The sequence below is a fragment of the Theropithecus gelada genome, chromosome 16, assembly GCF_003255815.1.
Source record: "Theropithecus gelada isolate Dixy chromosome 16, Tgel_1.0, whole genome shotgun sequence".
NCBI classification, from domain to species: Eukaryota; Metazoa; Chordata; class Mammalia; order Primates; family Cercopithecidae; genus Theropithecus; species Theropithecus gelada.
In genome coordinates, this window is record NC_037684.1 from 30,928,622 (window position 1) to 30,948,128 (window position 19,507).

The following is a 19,507-nucleotide window of genomic DNA, read 5'->3' on the forward strand; positions in this document are numbered from 1 at the left end:
TATTTCTTCCCCACACTGCCCCCCACCAAAAAAAAAGCTGAAGCCTATTTATTTGAAAGTCCTTGTTTTTGCTACTAATTATATAGTATATAATACATTATCATTCAAAACAACCATCCTGCTTATAACAGGATATCTTTGAAAAGAAAAATATATATGTGCAGTATTTTATTAAAGCAACATTTTATTTAAGAATGAAGTCTTGTTAATTACTATATTTTAGATGCCATGTGATCTGAAGTTTCTAATTCTGGCCCAACTAAATTTCTAGCTCTGTTTCCCTAAACGAATAATTTGGTTTCTCTGTGCCTGCATTTTCCCTTTGGAGAAGAAAAGTGCTCTATCCTGAGTTGACCAAGAGTCCCATTAGGGATAGGGAGACTTATAAAGCATCCACAGGGGCAAAGGCAGAGTCGAGCACATAAACGAAGGCCCAAAATCAGCAAAGAACCAGAAAGATTCAGAGTTGGCCAAGACTGAACATTGGCTACCAGACCACAAGTCAGCATGAGTTGCTCTATGGCATCAAATTGCAACTTGAGAGTAGATGGGCAGGGTCACTATCAAACTAAGCAATCAGGGCACACAAGTTGCAGTAACACAAGACTAGGCCAGCTCTAGCATCCAGTAACTCACTGTCAGCAAGATTTTGGGTTATAGTTCAAGAAAGTCTAAACAGAGTCAGTCACAACACCAAGGGAGCTATTGCAGGTTTCTCTGCTAAGATATTATTTCATCCTGGGTGCAGGGTTCTACCTCCAAAGACCTCAAATCATCACCGTATCCCTGGATTTCCTGAGGGTGAGATCTGCTATTTCACATCAGAACTCTGGAGTCTGTATATTCAGGGAAGATTGCATTCTCCTACTGGATTTGGGCTCTTAGAGGGCATTGTGGGAACTAGGCCCCTCACAGAATCAAACGGTCCCATCCAGGGAGAAAGAAATAGTCTTTTTTTTTTTTTTAATAGAGATGGGGGGTCTCACTACGTTGCCCAGGCTGGTCTTGAACTCCTGGGTTCAAGTGATCCTCCTGCCTCAGCCTCCCAAAGTGCTGGGATTCCAGCGTGAGCCACTGCACTTGGCCAGAAATGGTTTTGATCTGTCTGAACTGAACCCTACTGCTGAGGCACAGCCCCATCCTTGATAATCTATTTGCTTCCAAGGACCAAGTCCAAGATCCTTATAAGAGAGGTCTGCCAGAAAGTAAATACTGCCCCCACTCCCTGAAGTTTATGAGGTTGATAAGGAAACATAACAGATAAAGTTTATTGAGTGCTAACTTTATCCCAGACTCTGTTCTATGTACTTTGTTTATACAATTAACTCGCTTGGTTCTCCCAGCATCTCTGTGATTTGGCTACTGTCATTTATCCTCATATTACAAATAGGTCTGGAGGGGTTAGGCATCTTGTCCAGAATGGTGGAAATAGGTTAAGGATCAGGCAGTCTGGGCTGAGCATGGTGGCTCACACCTGCAATCCCAGCACTTTGGGAGGCTGAGGTGGCAGATCGCCTGAGGTCAGGAGTTCGAGACTAGTCTGGGCAACATGGTGAGACCCCATCTCTACCAAAAACACAAAACATTAGCCAAGCGTGGTGATGCATGCCTGTGGTCCCAACTACTCAGGTGGCTGAGGTGGGAGGATCCACTGAGCTCAGGAGGCAGAGGTTGTAGTGAGCCGAGATTATGCCACTGCACTCCAGCCTGGGTGACAGAGTGAGACCCTGTCTCAGAAAAAAAAAAAAAAAGAAGAAGCAGCAGGCAGTCTGGGCGGGGCGCTGTGGCTCAAGCCTGTAATCCCAGATACAAAATAATCATTTTGTAATATAGCCAGCTTATTTTATTTATTTAATTAATTAATTTATTTATTTATTTATTTTGAGACGGAGTCTCGCTCGTCTCCCAGGCTGGAGTGCAGTGGCGCGATCTCGGCTCACTGCAAGCTCTGCCTCCCGGGTTCACGCCATTCTCCTGCCTCAGCCTCCCGAGTAGCTGGGACTACAGGCGCCCACCACCACGCCCGGCTAGTTTTTTGTATTTTTAGTAGAGACGGGTTTCACCATGTTAGCCAGGATGGTCTCGACCTCCTGACCTCGTGATCCACCCCTCTCAGCCTCCCAAAGTGCTGGAAATACAGGCGTGAGCCACCGTGCCCGGCCTACAGCTGGCTTATTAGACAGAACAATTTGATCACTCATCTATTCCCCAAGTTATAGATTTATGTCCACTTTAGAAATGGTTTGTGAGGCAAATTTAAGTGACTGATGACAGTTTTAAAGCAAGGTCCATGTCATGTTATGGCATAATTTGGTAGAATGTTCTAGCAGTGTATCAGTTTTCAGGTGGTAGGCTTGAGGATGATATAAACACACACACACACACACACACACACACACACACACACACACACACAGCAATTCTATNACACACACACACACACACACACACACACACACACACACACACACACAATGCAATTCTATTAATGCCCAAGGAAAATAGACCCATTAAGGAAGTCCAACTTCTGCTGCCTGGACCAGTGCTGCCACAGCACACATAGACCAAAGGCTTAGGTTTTTGTGGTTCTGGAGTCCATTCCGTTCCGTTCCGTTCCATTCCGTGTCATTCTATTCTAGATGAAGTCTCACTCTGTCACCCACGTGGGGGCACAATGGCACAATCTCAACTCACTGCAACCTCCAACTCGTGGGGCTCAAACGATCCTCCAGCCTCAGCCTCCCGAATAGCTGGGACTACAGATGCATACCACCATGCCTGGCTAATTTTTTTATTTTTTGTAGAAACGGGGTCTCAAGCATCCTCCTGCCTTAGCCTCCCAAAGTGCTGGGATAACAGGCATGAGCCACTGCACCCAGCCATGTTTTTGATTTTTAACAAAATTGTAACACCTTTAAAAAACACCTTTAAAAAAATGTATAACAAGGCCAGGCACGGTGGCTCATGCCTGTAATCCCAGCACTTTGGGAGGCCAAGGCAGGCGGATCACCTGAGGTCAGGAGTTCAAGACCAGCCTGGCCAACATGGTGAAACCCCATCTCTACTAAAAATACAAAAAATTAGCCAGGCGGGGTGACACATGCCTGTAATCCCAGCTACTCAGGAGGCTGAGGCAGGAGAATCGCTTGGACCTAGGATGCAGAGGTTGTGGTGAGCCCAGATTGCACCATTGCACTCCAACCTGGGCAACAAGAGTGAAACTCCATCTCAAAAAAAAAAAAAAAATTGTATGACAGCTTGAGATATAATTCACAATACCATACAATTCACTCATTTAAAGTGTACAATTCAGTGGTTTTCATTCTACTCCAACCCACTCAAGCCTAGGTAACCACTAATCTACTTTCTGTCTCATAGATTTGCCTATTTGGGGCATTTCATATAAATAGACTCCTACAATATGTGGCCTTTTGTGTCTAGCCTCTTTCACTTAGCATGATGTTTTCAAGGTTTATCTGTGTTGTAACATGTATTGGTACTCCATTTCTTTTTATGGACAAGTAATATTCCATTGTATGAATATATTACATTGTATGAATATACCACATTTATCTGTTTATCAGGCCAGGCATGGTGGCTCACATCTGTAATCTCAGCACTGTGGGAGGCTGAGGCAGGAGGATTACTTGAGCCTAGGAGTTCAAAACCAGCCTGGGCAACACAGGGAGACCTGTGTCTACAAATACTAAAAGATTAGCTGGGCATGGTGGCACATGCCTGTAGTCTCAGCTACTCAGGAGGCTGAGGTGGAAGGATGGCTTGAGGTTGAGATGGAGGCTGCAGTAAGCCACTGCACTCCAACCTAGGCAACAGAGCAAAAGCCTGATTGAATGAATGAATGAATGAATGATAAATAAATAAATATTTGTTAATTAGTTGATGGGTAACTGGCTTGTTTCCACTGTTTGGCAACCACAGGCACACACCACCACATCTGGTTGTTTTTTGTTTTTGTTTTTTTTTTGTAGAGACAAGGTCTCACTATGTTGCCCAGGCTGGTCTCCAACTCCTGGGCTCAAGCAATCCTCTTGCCTTAGCCTCCCAAAGTGCAGGGATTACAGGTGTGAGCCACCTCACCCAGCCAGGTGGTCAGATTTTATGTGAGGAACTTTCAGTGCACTCCTCCATTTGCATTGCCAATGTCTTTGTTTGTCCAACAGGCGTTCCAGGAACATTTCATTTGCAGACATGTCTGCATATCTGAAATTCCAGCTGTAATTAATTGACTCATTGTTTGCGACTTGTCAAAATTTGCTGACTTGTTTTCTGAAAATCATGACTTTAGCTGCTGAATTATTAATATTCATTGACTTCACTCTGCAGTAACTGCTGAACTAGGCTGTAAGGCCTGTTTGTGTGAATACGATAGGACTATACCATTTGTATGCAAAAGTTTTTCAAGTGTCTTCTTGATAATAGAAAAAACTCTGGCTAGATAGCCTTCTGGTTATGTGGTTAAGGAAATAATTGACTAGAAGTGGCATGAAGAAGCAGGCAACAAAAATCACTTCCATCAGGGAACCAAGACCTTCGTTAATCAGAGGGAAAACTAGTGATTTTCTAGTCCACTGATGGACAATTCGAAGCTCAAAGTCTAATTTCAGGAAGAAAGGTTAAAAAGCTGCATCCAACCGGGCGTGGTGGCTCAAAGCTGTAATCTCAGCACTTTGGGAGGCCGAGGTGGGTGGATCACCTGAAGCCAGGAGTTTGAGACCAGCCTAGCCAACATGGTCAAACCCCATCTCTACTAAAAATACAAAAAGTAGCCAGGCACAGTGGCACATGCCGTAGTCCCAGCTACTGGGGACGATGAGGCAGGAGAATCGCTTGAACCTGGGAGGTTGCCGTGAGCTGAGAATGCGCCACTGCACTCCAGCCTGGGCAACAGAGTGAGACTTTTGTTTGTTTGTCTCAAAAACAAACTAACAAATAAATAAATAAATAAAATACAAAGCTGCATCTGGACTGGACGTAGTGGCTCATACCTGTAATCCTAGGACTTTGGAAAGAGGCCCAGGCAGGAGGATTCCTTGAAGCCAAGAGTTCAAGACCAGGAGTGCAACATGACAAGACCCTATCTCTACAAAAAAAATTTTTTTTAATAAAAATTAGGCCGGGTGCAGTGGCTCATGCCTGTAATTCCAGCACTTTGGGGGCCGAGGCAGGAGGATCACTTGAGGTCAGGAGTTCGAGACCATCCTGGCCAACATGGTGAAACCCTGTCTCTACTAAAAATATAAAAATTAGCTGGGCATGGTGGCCCGCGCCTGTAGTCCCAGCTACTCAGGGGGCTGAGGCAGAAGAATCGCTCGAACTCAAGATGCGGAGGTTGCAGTGAGCTGAGATCTTGCCATTGCACTCCAACCTGGTGACAGAGTGAGACTCTGTCTCAAAAAAGAAAAGAAAAAAAAAATTAGCCGGGCATTATGGTGTGCTCCTGTAGTCCTAGCTACTCGGGAGGCAGAGGTGGGAAGATTGCTTGAGACTGGGAGGGTGAAGCTGCAGTGAGCCATGATTGTGCCACTGTACTCCAGCCTGGTGACAGAGCAACACCCTGCCTCTAAAAAGATAAATACAGAAAAATAAAGCTGCATCTGCGCTGCTCTTCTCAATAAAAGAAAGAAGTCTATAAATATTTTTTATTTGTCCTGAGTTGGCCTCTATTTCAAAAAAGAAAGTTGCTCACTATAAATTCTACCCAAAAAATTTTTTCATTTCATGAATATAGAAATGAAGGCCAAGAGAGGTGAAGTGGTGCATCTAAGTCACGTAACTCACATATTCACAGGTCTCTTTATTCTCAGCAAAGAGCAGTCTCCTCTCTGCCAGTCTCCTGCGTATGTTTGGGCTGCGGTGTCAACGTGCAGCTGTTGAAACAGAAGTAAAAGACATATGTAAACAGTACAGTCAGATTATTTGAGCCAGACTGAGGCCTTATTAACCAAATTAAAGGCAAAGCTAGAATAATTGTGTTTGAAGTGGCCTTCTCCTAATTATGTTATGGGTTTCTCTCTTCTTTTACTTTTGTAAGTCTCCCCAGGACGCAAGGGTAATAACTAACTACAACCAGAACAGCTGGGTGTGTTTGTGGAGTTTGGGTTTTTTTTAGCAAGAAGCTAGTTTTCCAGCCAGCAAATTTTCAATACTTTCCTTTCTGCCACCTCCTCACTTTCTTCTGCTCTTCTCATTCCATAGTTACTGCCCTCAGAACAGTTCAACTCAGCTTCAACACTAGAATGGCCTCATGCTGCTCCATCACAGAACTGGGGATTCTAATCCTTTATTATTCTGTGCTCCTTTCTCTCTCTCCAGAGGCAAAAAGAATGAAAACTGGGGCTGGGCGCAGTGGTTCACACCTGTAATCTCAACACTTTGGGAGGCCGAGGCGGGTGGATCACTTGAGGTCAGGAGTTCAAGACCAGCCTGGCCAACATGGCAAAACCCAGCCTCTACTAAAAATACAAAAATTAGCCAGGCATGGTAGCACATGCTTGTAATTCCAGCTACTCGAGAGGCTGAGGCAGGAGAATCACTTGAACCTGGGAGGCGCAGGCTGCAATGAGCTGAGATTGTATCACTGTATTCCAGCCCAGGAGGCACAGGTTGCAGTGAGCTGAGATTGCAGCACTGCACTCCAGCCTGGGTGGCAAAAAAAAAAAAAAAAAAAAAAAAAAGGAAAGAAAGAAAAGAAAAGAAAAGAAAAGAAAAGGATGAAAGTCAAATTTCTTTCCCCCCATTGTGAACTGTTTTGAGATTCTTGACAGAGGCATGCCACCTTTGAGGGCACGAATGTCATCTTTTCTACTCCATCTTTCATTCTAATCTTCTACCCCGGCTGATTGGCAATGCTGCCGCTGATCCCTGCTTGATCCACCCTGGCCATTAACTCAAATGAGCCTTTTGAGAGATGTAATTTGGCTTAATTGATTTAATAAGCTGGGTGGCAGCTGGGCGCAGTGGCTCACGCCTGTAATCCCAGCACTTTGGGAGGCCGAGGCAGGCGGATCATGAGGTCAAGAGATCGAGACCATCCTGGCTAACAAGGTGAAACCCCATCTCTACTAAAAATAGAAAAAATTAACCAGGCATGGTGGTGGCAGGCACTGTAGTCCCAGCTACTTGGGAGGCTGAGGCAGGAGAATGGCGTGAACCCGCGAGGCGGAGCTTGCAGTGAGCCGAGATCGCACCACTGCACTTCAGCCTGGGCGATAGAGTGAGACTCCGTCTCAAAAAAAAAAAAAAAGGCCGGGCACGGTGGCTCAAGCCTGTAATCCCAGCACTTTGGGAGGCCGAGACGGGCGGATCACGAGGTCAGGAGATCAAGACCATCCTGGCTAACACGGTGAAACCCCGTCTCTACTGAAAAATACAAAAAACTAGCCGGGCGAGGTGGCGGGCGCCTGTAGTCCCAGCTACTGGGGAGGCTGAGGCAGGAGAATGGCGTGAACCCAGGAGGCGGAGCTTGCAGTGAGCTGAGATGGCGCCACTGCACTCCAGCCTGGGTGACAGAGCGAGACTCCGTCTCAAAAAAAAAAAAAAAAAAAAAAGCAGGATGGCATAAATCTGTTTCTTTACTTAGATCTTTAAACTGCCAAGGTCTTTCCTGCCAGTCGATTTGTTCCCTACACAGTGACTGCAGTGGAATGACAGGGGCGTCATCTCTCCTTACAGACTATGGACACCCCTTAGTCTGTAAGGGGTGCATGGACACTGCACCAAAGCCTCCAAAGGGCTCCTCAGTGGAGAAGCCTTAGGTGAGGCCCTGACTCCTGATGAGTATTAGCGTCCATCGGGGAGAAGCTGACACAGCAGCCTTGGTCTTTGATCTGGCTCTCTGAGCTTTGTCAGCAGGCTCACTAGCTACAGCGGCCGCCAACTGTTATCTCCAGAACTATGCCCTTTCTCATTTTTCACCTGTGCTCTGCACAGCGATAAGATACTCTGCACAGCTTCTTGGAACTTCCAAAGGGTAAATGACCCCAAAAGTAAAGACTTCATCAACTGGTGAGTTAATTTATCCTCCAGTTAGGAGATAGCTGAACTCAACCCACTTTGTTGTTGTTGTTGGTTGAGACACGGTCTCACTCTCACCCAGGCTGGAGTGCAGTGGCCCGATCATGGCTCGCTGCAGCCTCAACCTCCCAGGCTCAAGTGATCCTCCCACCTCAGCCTCCCGAGTATCTGGGACTACAGGTGCATGCCACCATGCCGGGCTAATTTTGGAGGTTTTTGGTGTTTATTTGTAGAAATGAGGTCTCCTTATGTTGTCCAAGCTGGTCTTGAACTCCTGGGCTCAAGCAATCCTCCCACCTCAGCCTCCCAAAATGCTGGGATTACAGGCATGAGCTACTGCACCTGGCTCAGGTCTGTCTTAAGTAGATTTGTCACTCTAAATTCCAAAATCTTTCCCTCCCATCAGGTCTACTCTTTAAAACTGGAGTTGTCCCATCTGAGTTCACATAAGTAAAATGACTCTTGGCTCCAGGCCTCTTGTAGAGACCTTGAGCTGAATATGTTACTAGGTACCCACAGATGTGCACATCATTAAATACAGGATAAAATGTGGAGTCAGATTGAGAGTCTTAGCCAAAGAGTGAGGGGGAAATAGGCAGGGCTGGCAAAGAGCCACCTATTGTAAATTTGGTAAATAAACTGCTCTCCCCAAAAAAGGCTCTGGGTGTACTTCATATTGTTGTTAAATCACCAGGGAGAAGAAAGAGTAAAACAAAACACATTCTCAGATGAACAAACAAAGAACGTAGTTAAGACAAACTCTGCCTAACACTGGTGCTGAGTGATTCTCAGCTTGGATTGGACTTCTTCAGAGAAGGTGGAAGAGATGACATACTTCTCTGTTGTCTCATTGCTGTAAAACTCATGTCCAATACTGTTGGCACACACTCCCATTTTAATTTGTTTGTTATTAATGAATAATATCCTAGCTGGGCACAGTGGCTCAAGCCTGTAATCCCAGCACTTTGGGAGGCCGCAACAGGCGGATCACGAGGTCAGGAGATCGAGACCATCCTGGGTAACCCGGTGAAACCCTGTCTCTACTAAAAAATACAAAAAACTAGCCGGGCGAGGTGGTGGGCACCTGTAGTCCCAGCTACTCGGGAGGCTGAGGCAGGATAATGGCGTAAACCCGGGAGGCAGAGCTTGCAGTGAGCTGAGATCCGGCCACTGCACTCCAGCCTGGGCAACAGAGCGAGACTCCATCTCAAAAAAAAAAAAAAAGAAAGAAAAGAAAAATATCCTAATTTAATTGTTTCTTACTGTCCAAGTTAAGGTTGAGAAAGAAAAAAAAAATCCCAGGCCAAATAGCCTTCTGATGAGGTTGTTTTGTTTTTGTTTTGTTTTGTTTTTTTGAGCCGAGTCTCACTCTGTCGCCCAGGTTGGAGTGCAATGGCACCATCTTGGTTCACTGCAACCTCTGCCTCCCGGGTTCAAGCGATTCTCTTGCCTCAGCCTCCCAAGTAGCTGGGATTACAGGTGCCCACCACCCTGCCCAGCTAATTTTTGTATTTTTAGTAGAGAGAGGGTTTTACCATGCTGCCCAGGCTCGTCTCGAACTCCTAACCTCAGGTGATCCACCCACCTTGGCCTCCCAAATTGCTGGGATTACAGGCGTGAGCCACCGTGCCCCGTCTCTAATGAGGATGTTAAGGTAAGAATTTATTAGGAAAGTGAACTTTAAATCATGTGTAAACTTTAATAATAGTTCATTCCACTGTGTGTTTCCTTGCTTCCCGGTTGGTAAATACTAATTCATACCCATGATGTTTTATTTTTAAAATACTATATAGCCCCTAAAGCTTACTGCAAATATCTATCCACCTCCTATTTCTTACAGTTCCTTGATTCAATGTCCTGTTAGTTTCTCTGACTGTTCAGTTTCGTATTCTGAATTCTTGTGTTTCATGTTTAAAAAAAAGAAAAAAAAAGTGTGAGTCTTCTTCTGTAGAAATGAGGTCTACATTACAGCCTGATTCTGTAATAGTAATTGAAGAGTCAGTGTTACTTTTCCGTAAATGTTTCTTTGGCATCTCTGATTTATTTGACTTCTGAAATCTAATTTCTTCCTCTTTCTCCTTTGAAAAAGTAGGTCCCTTCCACTTGGTTCATTGTGGTGAGCCCTGAGCAATGTCTAGAGATTGATCTTCCAGCAGACAGTGGATCGATTCCAGGAAGGTTTTAGTACCCGGCCTGTCTTTGCAGTTCTGCAATCCTCAGAGTCTCCAAACTCTGATGCTAGCATTTACATTTTCCTGTGCACAGGGACAAAACTATGAAGACTTTTTGCTGCAAAACGAAAACGCACTGTCTGATCTACCTTGTAACTGCTGTCTACTTTATATACTCAAATAGCTGTGTTTAGGATCGAAATGGTCAGGTCTGGAATATACTGCAGTAGATACTGCAATTCACAAGCAATTTTACAGAAGAAGCACCCAAACCCGACTCTAAACTATGTTTGCCTTTCCTCAAGAGTCACTTCTAAACTTTTTTTCACAACACACATTTTTCATAGTTGTAACCTTTCCATTTGGTGTTTTGTTTTGGGGTTTGTCACTTAATCTAATCTACACATTCCCCAGAGCCAGCAGAGGCTACATTCCTGTCATTTAAAATCATTTGCTGGTGTTTTCCTTATGTCACTATACCATAATTTGCTAAGCCATTTCCTTATTTGGTATTTGGATTATTTCCAATTCTTCACTCTTATAAATAGCGGCACAGCAACATCTTTGAACAAGTTGCATTTTTTCCCTTTTGGGTTATTTCCTTGGGGTATATTCCCAAAACTGGTATTGCTGGGTCAAAGGTTTGAAAAGTTTCATAGCTCTTGTTACCCACTGCCAGAATGTTCTCCAGGCAGATTGCGGCATGTTTGAGCATTTCAAATGTTTAAGTAGGTTTCCCACGATATAAAATAATATTAACCATCATCTTTTTTTCTGATTCTTCCATAACCTTCATGAGGGAAGGAATTGCAAAATTTCAAAACAAAATAAAAATAAAGATGAAAAAGCACTATTTCTGTAGCCAGAGATGAGCCCTTTTAGGCTAGCTTGATTGTAATGTCAGCTGATGAGGATCTGAGACTGAGATAGTTTTCAGGAAAATTTAAACCCTACTAGTGGCAAGCAATCAGGAAAACTTGTTAAGAAGACTAGATAGGGAGGCAAAAAATAGTAAAAAAGGTTGCATTCTCTTTGCTCAGCTACCTTTAGAGTAATGTCCCCAGCAGAGAGAAAAATAAACTTTCCGTGCCTTTCAGATTCAGGTTATCCATTATCTTTAGGTGACTTCTAAGGATTGTGAATGCTTGCAGACCTTGATCTCCTCAGCTTCAGAACTGAAAGATTTTTTGGTTTTGTTTTTGGTTTTTATTTTATTGAAACAGCATCTCACTGTGTCACCCAGGCTGGAGTGCAGTGGCACAATCATGGTTCACTGCAGCCTCCACCTCCTGGGCTCAAAGGATCCTGCCACCTTAACCTCCCAAGTAGCTGGGACCACATGCACGTGCAACCATACTGGGCTTTTTTTTTTTTTTTTTTTTTTTTTTTTTTTGAGACAGAGTCTCACTCTGTTGCCCAGGGTGGAGTGCAGTGGTGGGATCTTGGCTCACTGCAACCTCTGCCTCCTGAGTTCAAGTGATCCTCCTGCTTCAGCCTCCCAAGTAGCTGGAATTACAGGCGCCTGCCACCACACCTGGCTAATTTTTGTATATTTAGTAGAGACGTGGTTTCACCATGTTGGCCAGGCTGGTCTTGAACTCCAGGCCTCAAATGATCTGCCCGCCTTGGCCTCCCAAAGTGCTGGGATTACAGGCAAGAGCCACCGCACCTAGCCTTCTACTCTTTATTTTGAAAAACAGCAAATTAAAAAAATGCAATGGTTCGCAATCAGCCTGGGCAACATAGTAAAACCCATCTCTACTTAAAATACAAAAAATTAGCCAGGCGTGCTGGTACACACCTGTAATCCCAGCTACTCAGGAGACTGAGGCAGGAGAATCATTTGAACAGGGAGGCAGAGGTTGCAGTGAGCCAAGATCATCCCACTGCACTCCAGTCTGGACAACAGAGTGAAACACCGTCTCAAAAAAAAAAAAAAAAAGCAATGAATTTCTGTATATTCTTCTTGTAAATCACCAACTACAGTCTTCACATGTTGCCACATTGCTCTATCACTCTCTCGCTAGATATATGTATATATTCTTGGTTTTTGATCATTCATTTCAGCAAAATTTACAGTCATCACGGCCTTTACTTCTAAATAACTTCATGTATCTCCCAAAAGCAAGGACATTTTCTTACATAGCCACAATAACATGTGTTCTTTTATAAATGAACCTCAGTTTCAAAACAAAAACCTCAGTTTAAGAGAAACAAAAAATTAACAATAAACTGAGGCAAATTAAATATTTTCTGTTTCTTTTTTTTTTTTTTTTTTTTTTTTTTTTTTTTTTTTGAGACGGAGTCTCGCTCTGTCGCCCAGGCTGGAGTGCAGTGGCCAGATCTCAGCTCACTGCAAGCTCCGCCTCCCGGGTTCCCGCCATTCTCCTGCCTCAGCCTCCCGAGTAGCTGGGACCACAGGCGCCGCCACCTCGCCCGGCTAATTTTTTGTGTTTTTAGTAGAGACGGGGTTTCGCCGTGTTAGCCAGGATGGTCTCGATCTCCTGACCTTGTGATCCGCCCGTCTCGGCCTCCCAAAGTGCTGGGATTACAGGCTTGAGCCACCGCGCCCGGCCTATTTTCTGTTTCAATACCTGGCACCCTGGGTTCAAAGACCTCCTTGCTCACTGAAGCTCACCTGCCCTGCTTGCCGCTCGTCCACACCCCGGAGCTGTGGCCCATCCCTGCTGGGGAACATTCCAGAAGACCCTTGACTCCTTGGCTCTGCTGAGCCTCAGATTCCTGCTGGGGCTTTGAATGTCTTAGTGCCAATCTACACATTTCCTTCCTTCTCTGAAAGCCAACAAGTTGATCATTCAATTAACAGAACACTTAGATTACTGTCAAAGTTAACATCTTTATTTTATTACTGTAATAAGAAACTTTAAACTCTAAATGTTTCAAATTATTTGTTCATAAAATCCCTTATGATTACCACTTATGTAAGCAGGGTCCATCTTTTAATTTAATAATTTTTCAACTGGAGCAATTTGTTCATTTCACAAGTATTTATCAAGCATCTACTATATTCCAGGCATTTCTGGAATTTAAATAGCTAGTACAGGCCGAGCGCGGTGGCTCACGCCTGTAATCTCAGCACTTTGGGAGGCCAAGGCAGATGGATCACCTGAGGTCAGGAGTTCAAGACCCACCTAGCCAACATGGTTAAACCTTGTCTCTCCTAAAAATACAAAAATTAGCCTGGCGTGGTGGCATGTACTTGTGGTCCCAGCTACTTGGGAGCCTGAGGCAGGAGAATCACTTGAACTCAGGAGGCAGAGGTGCAGTGAGCCAACATTGCGCCACTGCTCTCTAGCCTGGACAACAGAGCGAGACTCTGTCTCAATAAATAAATACATACATACATACATAAATACATACATAAAATAGCTAGTACATTTGAACAACTACTATGTCCCAGGCACTGGGACACCTAGGTTAATCCTCAAAATGATTTCTATTCCAATTTTCCAGATGCATAAACTAAGAAGTTAAGTAACTTGCCCAACACCCAGGCAATCTGCCTCCATCTGGAACCTGTGTTCACAGGCACCAGGTAACACTGCTGGGAGAGCCTTAGGGGAAGCTCTTTTGTGGGGCCACCAAGAGCACCCACATTGCTGAGATAGAGGGGACACTTGCCTTAGGTGGGGCTGGTTGTTTTTGAAGGAAGGACTCCCCCAAAAGGCAATTCCATTTTCCCAGCTTCTGTGCTCTAGCAGATAAAATAGATAGCAGCAAGAAAATGGCACCTGTGTGTGTGTGTGTAATTGTTTCTGAAAAATTGACAATGCAGTCAACCTTAACTTGGCTTCTAGGACATTCTCGGTGTTCTCTTCCCTCTGGTCATGCCTCCTCTGTCTCCTTCATCAACCTTCACCCTGGTTTTCCATGTCCCAGGACCTCAAGGCTCTGTGTGGGTCCTTTTTTCCTCACGTCCTATCTGAGATTTATTTATTTATTTATTTATTTTTATTTTTATTTTTTTTTGAGACGGAGTCTCGCTCTGTCGCCCAGGCTGGAGTGCAGTGGCCGGATCTCAGCTCACTGCAAGCTCCGCCTCCCGGGTTCACGCCATTCTCCTGCCTCAGCCTCCCGAGTAGCTGGGACTACAGACGCCCGCCACCTCGCCCGGCTAATTTTTTGTATTTTTTAGTAGAGACGGGGTTTCACCGTGTTAGCCAGGATGGTCTCGATCTCCTGACCTCGTGATCCGCCCATCTTGGCCTCCCAAAGTGCTGGGATTACAGGCTTGAGCCACCGCGCCCGGCCCCCTATCTGAGATTTAAATTTCCCTCTGTGGCCAGGCACGATGGTTCACACTTGTAATCCCAGCACTCTAGGAGGCTGAGGTGGGCAAATTGCTTGAGTCCAGAAGTTCGAGACCAGCCTGGCCAACACGTGAAACCCCCATCTCTACTAAAAATACTAAAAATTAGCCAGGTGTGGTGGTGCGTGCCTGTAGTCCCAGCTACTCAGTAGGCTGTGGCAGGAGAATTATCTGAATCCTGTCTGGGCAATCAGAGTGAGAGCCTGTCTCAAAAAAAAAAAAAAAAAGTCCGGGTACGGTGGTTCACGCCTGTAATCCCAGCACTTTGGGAGGCTGAGGCGGCTGGATCACCCGAGGTCACGAGGTCCAAAACCAACCTGACCAACATGGCGAAACCCCGTCTCTACTAAGTACAAAAAAGAGCCAAGTATGGGGGCTCATGCCTGTAATCCCAGCTACTTGGGAGACTGAGGCAGGAGAATCACTTGAACCTGGGAGGCACAGATTGCCGTGAGCTGAGATCACGCCATTGCACTCCAGCCTGGGCAATAACAGCGAAACTCCGTCTCAAAAAAAAAGGAAAAAAAAAATCCCCTCTGGATCCCGCAGGGCTCCATTCTGTCCACACTGCTCTGCAGCCTGTGTTACAGCAACATGGAGAACAAGCTGTTTGCCGGGATACGGCGGGACGGGCTGCTCCTACGTTTGGTGGATGACTTCTTGTTGGTGACACCTCACCTCCCCCACGCAAAAAACTTCCTCAGGACCCTGGTCCTAGGTGTCCCTGAGTACGGCTGCGTGGCGAAATTGAGGAAGACGGTGGTAAACTTCCCTGTGGAAGACGAGGCCCTGGGTGGCGTGGCCTTTGTCTAGCTGCCGGCCCACGGCCTGTTCCCCTGGTGCGTCCTGCTGCTGGACACCCGACCCTGGAAGTGCCGAGCGACTACTCTAGCTATGCCCGGACGTCCATCAGAGCCAGTCTCACGTTCAACCAAGGTTTCAAGGCCGGGGGGAACATGTGTCCCTTGTGAACTCTTTGGGGTCTTGCGGCTGAAGTGTCACAGCCTTTTTCTGGATTTGCAGGTGAACAGCCTCCAGACGGTGTGCACCAACATCTACAAGATCTTCCTGCGGCAGGCCTACAGGTTCCACACGTGTGCACTCCAGTTCCCGTTTTCAGAGGTGAAGCCAGCTGAACTTCCTGGGTCAAGTGGAGCCTTGGAGAACTTTTCTGTCTTACAAGAGGATTGTAAAACACACCAATCAGTGCTCTGTAGCTAGCAAGAGGATTGTAAAATGCACCAATCAGCACTCTGTAAAATGTACCAATCAGCACTCTGCAAAATGCACCAATCAGCAAGAGCCTAAAAGTAGCCAATTGTGGGGAGGATTGAAAAAAGAGCACTCTGATAGGACAGAAATGGAACATGGGCGGGACAAATAAGGGAATAAAAGCTGCCCACCTGCGCTCCCACCAACCAGCAGAGGTAACTGTGATGGGTGACTTCTCCACTCTGTGGAAGCTTTGTTGTTTTGCTCTTCACATCACAGTAAACCTTGCTACTGCTCACTTTTTGGGTCCGTCTCTAAGAGCTGTGACATTCACCATGAAGGTGTCTGTGCTTCATTCTTGAAGTCAGCGAGACCACGAACCCACCAACTCCAGACGCAGTTTCATCGGTAAGTTTGGAAGAATTACCCGTTTTTCCTGCGCCTCATTTCTGACACGGCTTCCCTCTGCTACCTCATTCTGAAAGCCGAGTAACACAGGAATGTCGCTGGGGGCCAAGGGCGCCGCCGGTCGTCTGTCTTCTGAGGCCGTGCAGTGGCCTTCCAGCTCAAGCTTACTAGACACGGCGTCACCTATGCCCCACTCCTGGGGTCGCTCGGGACAGCCCAGAAGCAACTGAGTCAGAAGCTCCCAGGGACAACGCTGGCTGCTCTGGAGGCTGCAGCCAACCCAGCGCTGCCCTCAGACTTCAAAACCATCCTGGGCTGATGGCCGCCCACCCACAGCCCGGCCTAGCGAGGGCACCCCCAGCTCTCTCACACTGGGTTCTACGTCCGAGAGGGAGAGGGGCGGCCCACACTGAGGCCCGCACTGCTGAGAGTCTGAGGGCCTGAGTGAGTGTCCAGCCGATCCCTGAATGTCCAGCACACCTGCCATCCTCACTCCTCCCGGGCTGTCGCTCGGCTTCACTCCAAGTCCCGCTCCTCTTCACCGGGAGCCTGGCTTCCACTCCCCACAAGGGAATAGTCCCTCACCAGACTTGCCGTTCTCCACTCATCACCCTGACCTTCTCTGACGTCCACCCCCACCATCCAGGTGGAGACCCCGAGAAGGAGGACCCTGGGAGCTCTGGGAATTTGGGGTGACCAAGGGTGTGCCCTGCACCTGAACGGGGGTCCCTGGGGGTTACCCTGGGGGGCTGCGGGAGAAAATACTGAATCTGTTTTTCAGTTTTGGAAAAAAAAATCTCCTCTGCGCTGGGCATTTCCCGTTTGCCCTCCGTTCTGCCTCCCTCTCTCTGTTCTGCAGGCTGCCCTGGAGAACTGCAGCAGGCTCACTCTCCCTTGGTTTCCACATGGGTTTTGCCAGTGGGAGGCACAAGCAAGAGACCAGAGTGAGGCAGGGAGTTTATTCTTGAGGGGTCATTGAGCGTTGGTGGTGTTCCTTACTGAAGTCCACAGCTCCTGTTAGAACACCTTCTCCATAGAGCCCTCTCTCTGGCTTCCAGTAATCCTTCAGGCCTATTGTAGTAGTAGCTCCCAGTATGCTGGCCCCAGGGTACTGCAGCCTTTGTTGTGTTTCCTTTTGTAATATTCCCTGTCCAGACCAATCACCATTTTCTAGAGCTGTATATTCAACTACGCATTCAGCCTCTTGACTTGAATTTCACACAGGTGCCTCAAATTCAAAACATGCACACCTGGGTTTTGTTACCTGGGGTTTTTTGTTTTCAGACAGGGTCTCACACTGTTGCCAGGGCTGGAGTGCAGTGGTGGTATGATCATGGTTCACTGCAGCTTTGACCTTCCAGGCTCAAGAGATTCTCCCACCTCAGCCTCCTGAGTAGCTAGGACCACAGGCACACACCACCGCACCAAGCTAATTAAAAAAATTTTTTTTGTAGAGGCCAGGAGCAGCGGTTCACACCTGTAATCCCAGCACTTTGGGAGACCGAAACGGGTGGATCACCTGAGGTCAGGAGTCTGAGAACCAGCCTGGCCAACATGGTGAAACCCCGTTTGTATTGAAAATACAAAAAATTAGCGGGGCACGTTGGCAGGCACCTGTAATCTCAGCTATTTGGGAGGCTGAGGCAGGAGAATTGCTTGAACCTAGGAGGCGAAGGTTGTAAAGAGCTGAGATCGCCGCACTGCACTCCAGCCTGGGTAACAAGAGTGAAACTCCTTTTCAAAAAAAAAAAAAAATGTTTTTGTGAAGACAAGGTCTATGTTGCCCAGGCTGGTCTCGAACACCTGAATTCAAATGATCCTCTTGCCTCAGCCTCTCAAATTGCTAGGTTACAGGTGTGAGCCACCACACCCAGTTTAGATTCTTAATATTTTACCCCAAACCGGGTCATTTCTAGAATTCTCTGTCTTCATGAAAGGTTAAGTCCATCCATCCCACATGCTATCTTCCTTCTCATCCATCCTCTACCATCAAATCCTCTTAATTTTACCCCTTAAATATCTCTAAAATTTCCCATTTCTGGCCATTTCTACTGCTGCCTATCCCAGATCAAAGTCACCACCATCCATGGCAATGGCCTGCAATGGCCTTCTTTTTTGTTTTTGAGACAGAGTTTTGCTCTTGTCGCCCAGGCTGATGTTGGCTCACTGCAACCTCCGCCTCCCAGATTCAAGTGATTCTCCTGCCTCAGCCTCCCAAGTAGCTGGGATTACAGGCAGCCCGTTCCACCATGCCCAGCTAATTTTTATATTTTTAGTAGAGATGGGGTTTCACCATGTTGGCCAGGCTGGTCTTGAACTCCTGACCACAGGTGATCACGCACCTTGGCCTCCCAAAGTGCTAGGATTATAGGCATGAGCCACCCGCCTGGCCTCAATGGCTTTCATAACTGCTCCCTGCATTCACTCTCACCCTTTTCATATCCATTCACCAGAACACTGATGGAGTGATCGTTTTAAACCCAAACTCTGATACCACATTCTTGCTTGAACCTTTTTAATGGATTATCACTGTTCTTAGGATATAAATCTTTATTATGAAAAACTTGGCTGTGCGCTGTGGCTCATGCCTGTAATTCTAGCACTTTGGGAGGCTGAAGAGATAGGATTGCTTGAATCCAGAAGTTTAAGACCAGCCTGAGCAATGTAGTGAGACCCTGTCTTTATTTTTTTTCTTTTTTGTGTGTTTTTTCATTTCTGCTTTTTTTTTTTTTTTTTTTTTAAGACACAGTCTTGCTCTGTTGCCCAGGCTAGAATGCAGTGGCTCAATCTTGGCTCACTGCAACTTCCACCTCCCAGGTTCAAGCAATTCTTCTACCTCAGCCTCCCGAGTAGCTGGGATTACAGGCACACACCACCACACCTGGCTAATTTTTATATTTTTAATAGAGACAGGCCGGGCGCGGTGGCTCACGCCTGTAATCCCAGCACTTTGGGAGGCCGAGGCGGGCGGATCACAAGGTCAGGAGATCGAGACCACGGTGAAACCTCGTCTCTACTAAAAATACAAAAAATTAGCCGGGCGCGGTTGTGGGCGCCTGCAGTCCCAGCTACTCGGGAGGCTGAGGCAGGAGAATGGCGGGAACCCGGGAGGCGGAGCTTGCAGTGAGCTGAGATCCGGCCACTGCACTCCAGCCTGGGCGACAGAGCGAGACTCCGTCTCAAAAAAAAAAAAAAAAAAAAAATAGAGACAGGGGTTTCACCATGTTGGTCAGGCTGGTCTTGAACTACTGACCTCAAGTAATCCACCTGCCTCGGCCTCCCAAAGTACTGGGATTACAGGAGTGAGCCACCACGTCTGGCCTCATTTCTTTTTGCATCTTTGTCCTTTTTT

At 46.5% G+C, this 19,507-nt stretch overlaps 1 pseudogene; it reads left to right on the forward strand.

The window, feature by feature from the left end:
- The first annotated feature begins 15,072 nt into the window (after positions 1–15,072).
- LOC112610122 lies at positions 15,073–16,474 on the forward strand (annotated as a pseudogene).
- The last annotated feature ends 3,033 nt before the right edge of the window (positions 16,475–19,507 follow it).